The sequence below is a fragment of the Pinus tabuliformis genome, chromosome 6, assembly GCF_031772625.1.
Source record: "Pinus tabuliformis cultivar Carrire ecotype Pingquan chromosome 6, CPIR1, whole genome shotgun sequence".
Lineage (NCBI taxonomy): Eukaryota > Viridiplantae > Streptophyta > Pinopsida > Pinales > Pinaceae > Pinus > Pinus tabuliformis.
Window position 1 is genome coordinate 385,584,633 of NC_142292.1, and position 6,163 is coordinate 385,590,795.

A 6,163-nucleotide genomic window follows, 5' to 3' on the forward strand; every position below is an offset into this window, starting at 1 on the left:
AGACTCTCCTGTCGGGGAATCGGGCAAAGTGATAATAGGAGTAGTTGAAGCCTTGGAAGACTTCTTCTTGCTCTTTGTATTCACGATACCAATCATACCATCAGCGGCATGAGATCCCGAAGGAGCAGCAGCGATTTGATTCGACTTTGGAAGATCCAGAATCTTCTCGTGTAATGTACCCGACTGAGTGTAAACTAAGTCAAGGTATTGCGCCTGAGCAATGACTTGCTCCTCAGTAACTACTCCGGCCTTAGCTACATCTTCAGTAATCCTTGGTAATAATGATTTAACAAACCATTCAGCTAAGATTTGGTCCGGGATAAAAACTTTCACTAGCCTTCTTCGACGTCTCCACTCATGAATGTGATCGGAAATATACGTGGAGGTTGATTGTTTTAGTGAAGTTAATAACTCCGTGCCGTTATCGTATCTGACTGGCAACTGAAAGTGAGTTAAGAACGAGGTAGCTAACTGGCTAAAATTGTAAAAAGAGGCCCGTGGTAACTCAATGTACCACTTGGCCGCGAGACCAATGAGTGTACGCTGGAAAAGACGTAAGCGGATCGAATCATCCGAGATAGAATTTGAAGCACACCAGAGGTGGTAAGTCATCACGTGATTGGACGGATCCTCTCCAGACTTACCTTCGAACTTGGGTATATCACTGGGCAACTTATTTGGCATTGGCGGCCAGAACGGAAGATATTGAATTGGATCGTTCGTTAGGCGCGTCAAGTCTGGTAAATCCAAAGTTGCGATAAATGGTAACTGCCGGTTAGGATCTCTAAAACTCTGGGTCACAACACCGGCCCCAGGAGGAGGATATCCAGGATAACTAGGAACAGGAGTCGCATTTGGGATATTATATCCTCCTGGAAAACCAGGATTAACCGGACCGTACTGGGGTTGCTGAGGTTGTTGATAAGTGTACCCAGGATACGGTTGATACTGGTAAACCGGTTGTTGGACAGCTTGCCCAGGTTGATACTGTCCCTGGTACGGAGGTTGAACAAATTGAGGTTGAGTAGTGACAACCGTACTTATACCAGGCTGGCCTACAGGCATCTGGACCGTGGTTTGAATCGTAGATCCGGACAACGGTACAGATGTCTGAGGAGTGGTTACAGAGACAGTAGAAACCGGAGCCGTCGATACTCCAGAAGTAAGTATGGTAGATGTGGCGGTAGTTGCAGCAGCCGTTTGAGATGGAGTACTAGGTGCAATTGGCGGCTGAGTAACTACCGAAGTTACAGAGGTTTGAACACTTGACTGGACAGGTTGCGGTTGCTGGGGTGGACCAGAAACTACAGGTTGTCCAGCTTGAGGTACCGACTGTATACTTGGCTGCAACACCTGTTGACCCTGTGATGGATCCCACACTAACATTCCAGGGTATTGACCCATAACAGGTTGAGGATACTGAGATCCATAGCCGGATTGAGGATAGGATTGATAACTGTAAGGTGCAGTTCCCATACCTTGACCATATGATTGACCTTGAGGTGGTTGATAACCTTGACCTGAGTATTGACCTTGAGGTTGATAACCTTGAGGTAAATACGGGTACTGGGGTTGACCTTGACCTTGAGGTTGGTATCCTTGAGGTTGATACCCTTGGGGTTGATACCCTTGGGGTTGCCATCCTTGAGGTTGCCATCCTTGAGGTTGATATTGATACTGAGGTTGACCTTGGGGTACATATTGAGGCTGAGGTCGACCTTGAGGTATGTATTGCCCTATAGGAGCGTACTGACCTTGAGGTTGCCCCCCAGACACGAATGGAGTACCTTGAGGTTGCCCCCCAGGCATTAACGGAGGCTGCCCCCCAGGCATTAACGGAGGCTGCCCCCCAGGCGGTAATTGGCCACCTTGAGGTTGGGAAACGGGAACTGAACCTGACATCATGTAAATGTCTCCTACACCCAATGGTAAATTACCACTGTTTCCAACTAATAACCCATGATCAACGGGTTGAGGAGATGCTCCTGCAAAGGTACCAGAAAGAGATTGATACCCAGTAGGAACAGAAGGACCGCCATGTAAAAAAGATTCAGGACTTTGTGTAAACACGGACGACTGAACAGACATATTTACAGGAGTATGAATACCTCCAGGTGGAAAAGGAGTACGAGGTGTAGAAAAACCTAGCCCAAAGTTGTCTAAATAATTGGTTAACGAAAGGTACCAAGTAGTACTTCTAGGAGGACTGTAAAAGATAGATTCACGCTCCCTTAGATCAAGGGTAATTTGATCTTCAGGATCAGAGACGCCTATTTCTTCCTCTGGAACAAGTTCTTCAATAGCAATCAAACCAACAGGAAGATTTTCGGTGATAATTCTTTCTATTCTCGGTGAATCAGGAACACTAGAAGTCGGAGTAACAGGTTCGGATATTTCTGGTTCTTCGCCTGTATCACTAGTAGACGAAAAACTACCAACAAGATCAGAAACTGTAACAGCTTCAGGATTATAACCTGTCTCTAAACTTTGGTAATCTGGATGGACCACCAAGGAAGATTCTCCTTCTTCAGGTGAACCTACTCTACTGCCACTAGGAGGAGTTACAAGGACCTTTAAACCTTCTAGATGACTGGACTCGTCTTGAGGAGGTTCACCCCTAAGTCTACGGGATCTTCTCAACAATTCGGCCACAGAAACAACTTCAGGAGACTGGCCCCAAAGTCTACGGGACTGTCTCGGTAATTCTGCCACAGCTAAAAAATTTTAACTACTACACACGAAAACAAAATAAAATTTCAAATCAAACCACCTAAAGTCTCTAAAGAACCAAACAAATTTGAATCACACGCCTAAAGAATCTAGGGCGTCAAACCAAACACAAACAATAGTCTTCCGGACCAAAAGCGCTAGTTGGTGATGAAGCCCAACCTCGCTGGATTCAGTACAGAAATGGCGGGTGGAACAGTTACCCCGACAACCTGCTTAATGAATAGACTGGACCAAGTTCCTCCACTTTAACCGTCTCGAGTGAAGTGAACCCCCCAGAAAATCCAAGTGAGTCTAGCCGACGTCTGCTCCAGGTACAGTGGGATCTTCCCTCCACCGTCACCTCGGTAGAATCCTAAAGATAATGGCCACTAAGGTTACCAACCGCAACAAATGCACCTGGGGGAACAGTCTAAACTCCGACAGCACGCAAGGGCAGAGTAGCAAGCTCAATCCCCTTGCCGGCTCCTTGACAATAATCCAAGGTTTACCGACAAGTGACCCCTGGCTCCTCGACAATGGTTAATCCGAGGTTTACCGTTTGTAATACGTGCGTGTCTGGCGTCGTTCCCAACGAGGGGGGATTGATCCCCTCACTGGTTCGGACACGAGCTCGTGCTTCTCCTTTAAGAGGAGCTTTCCCAGAGTACAAGTGAGACAATTGGATTTATTCTATCACAAGATAAGCTACTTGTTTGGTTTTGTTGTCTTGGAGAGTTAATTATTCACCTACTCCAAGACACTAGCCTGATCTAAATTGGTGTTTCAGAGCCCTAGTAAATAAAAGTTACTATTTCAATTTTACTTTAAGCGTTACTTTTATGGTTTTTTTTTAAAGTCAAAAGGTAGTGGAAGTGAAACCAATGGTGTGTAGACTCGACTCCAACCACTACAAAGATGCACCTAAGATGATTTACGCTACTTTCCTTTTTCAATGAAATTCTTAACTAAGAGAGTTGAGAGAATGCAAATTTTAGAGAAAACAACTTCCTTAGAAAAGACAATCAAAGAAACAATTCTCTTTTTCTTTTCAAGCACACAAACATGACCACTCTTTACTTGCACGAAAAACTCTTTTTCTTTCAAAACTTTCAAAGCTACTTGAAACAAAACTTTTCAAAGGAGATGTTTTTGTATTTTCTCTTTTAAATAAAGCATATAAACCTATCTTAACAAAAAACAATCTCAAAAAACTATAAAATCTATGAAAACTTGACTCACAAGCAAATCAAAAGAGAGATTACTCTAAGCAAACCTAACAAGGCAAAAGCTCACAAAGATGATTCTAGGTTGTTTTACTTGATCAAAATCAAATCAAGGACCAGCTAATGCAGAATCAAAAGACTAGTCAAAACAAAACTCAAATCTTTTTGTTCTTTTTGTAAAATGGAATTCAAGACTTAAACAACAAGCACTTTGAAATTGGCCCAAGAGACAACTCAATGGTAAGTTGCTCTCACAGGTAGACTTTATGACAGGTCTGACTTCTTAGAATGCTGACAAAACCAGAGAGATCTAAGGCTTGACAACTCCTTCTGCCAAAGTCACTACAAGACCTACTCAAAATCAAACCCTAAGGCTTATACTTCGATGAAATCCACTAAAACACTCAATGCTATCGAAACAAGTTCAGGTGAAGATTCTTGGCAAGGGACTAATGAATCTGGGCAGAAAAAACTAAGAAAAAACAAAATCTAAGAGCAAAAAATGCAAAAAATGGAATTTTCTCAAATTTTAGCAGGGGACGCAGGCAACCCGTTAGCACAGGTGCGGGCCCGCTCTGTGCACACAGCAAAAGTGCGTCCAGGGACGCACTGTGCAGCACTCAGAGGGTGCGTCCTTCTGAAAAACTCAAGAAAAACCAAAATAAAACTAATCCTAAGCTAACCCACCCAGAGACAAAGTCACAGAGCCAAAACCAGAAAAATAAACCAATTTTCTCAAAGCAAAGTTCACACAAAGGAAAAGACTTTTCTCATTAATGGAATCCCCAGCGGAGTCGCCAATTTGTCACACTGGATCAGTCAAAAGTGCGGACACAACCGACCTTCCTAGAAGTCTAAGACATTCTAATGACAAACAAAACAAACTAGAGCTATCCTTCTCTAAACATGCATTATGATATGAGAAATCAAGTGTTTCGTTCTTACCTTTGTCCAAACGCTGTTGTAGAAGTCCAAGCTTTGTTGATCTGGATGAGCTCCTCCTTTTCTCCAAAACCTGCAATCACCAACAGTCAAACAATTAAATAGCACCTGATTATAACATAAAACAAAGCATATTCAACATATAGACCAAGGAGTACATGAAATAACCCATAAACAACAAGTTATTGAGAAGAATGGACCAATTTGCATTAAAGGTAATCAAAAGGAACCATTACAACCTGAGCCTTGGTGTTGTGCAAGCTCCTTCCAGGGTCCACAAGAGTCTTCCTCTACTTTGACAAAGCTCACCCACTTCCAAATAGAACAAGCAAAGATGGCAATCTCTCCTCACAAGCTTCTAAATGGGAGTCCTAATTCCTGCAGCATTTACCCTTAGAAATGTATAGCTTTCAACCTCCCTCCTTCTAGCCCAATGCCTGTATTTATAATGTTCAAGAGGAAGTTAATCAGGTCCACCATCAATGGGATAGTCCCCTCTTTGGATGGGATCACTCCCTTATTGATGGGATAAGTTCCTCTTTGGTAGGAGTGCATGAACCATCTGGAGGCGCTCAATACACGTCAAACAACCTTCTAGAATGCTCTGGAAATGACCACAAGCAAGTTTTTGAAGATAAAACTTGCGCATTTTAACCTTTTCAGAGGGACGCACCTGCCCCTTTAGATACAGAGCGTCCTTGGACGCAGACATCATGAACATTAGGTGCGTACCCGCAGTCAAGGTTGAGAGAACCTGCGTACCCAGAGATAAACACATTTATAAAGACTTTCTCTCTTTCTTGGAGTTTGACATGGATAACAGAGACATAAGACTTGCTTAAGAGGGTAGTATGACTGTTGATAGAGCCATACCAATTGTAAATAGCCATGGTGACATTTTTTGGTGTAACAATCCCACAAATATTTTTTCCATCACTTAACCGACGGAAAAAATTTGTCACCAGAATTTCCCAGTCTATTCTGAGATTTTCTTCGACATTTAAATGTGACCTGCCCATACCCTGCCCTTTGTCCTTGAGATCCAGACATCATTAAAAAGGTGGGCTTCAACTATCTTTAATACCCTAAAGGGAAGGGAAAATTACTAATGACCCTTTAAAAGTATTCTTAAATCCTTAGACTAGGATTTCCATTTGCATTAAACACTTTAGGAGACCAACAAGAACAAAACCCCAAAAACAAGATAAAAACTGAAAACAATAAAGTAAGAAAGAGGTTGTCTTGCACATACAGTACACCACACTTCATCAGTTTACAACTCCCGGATT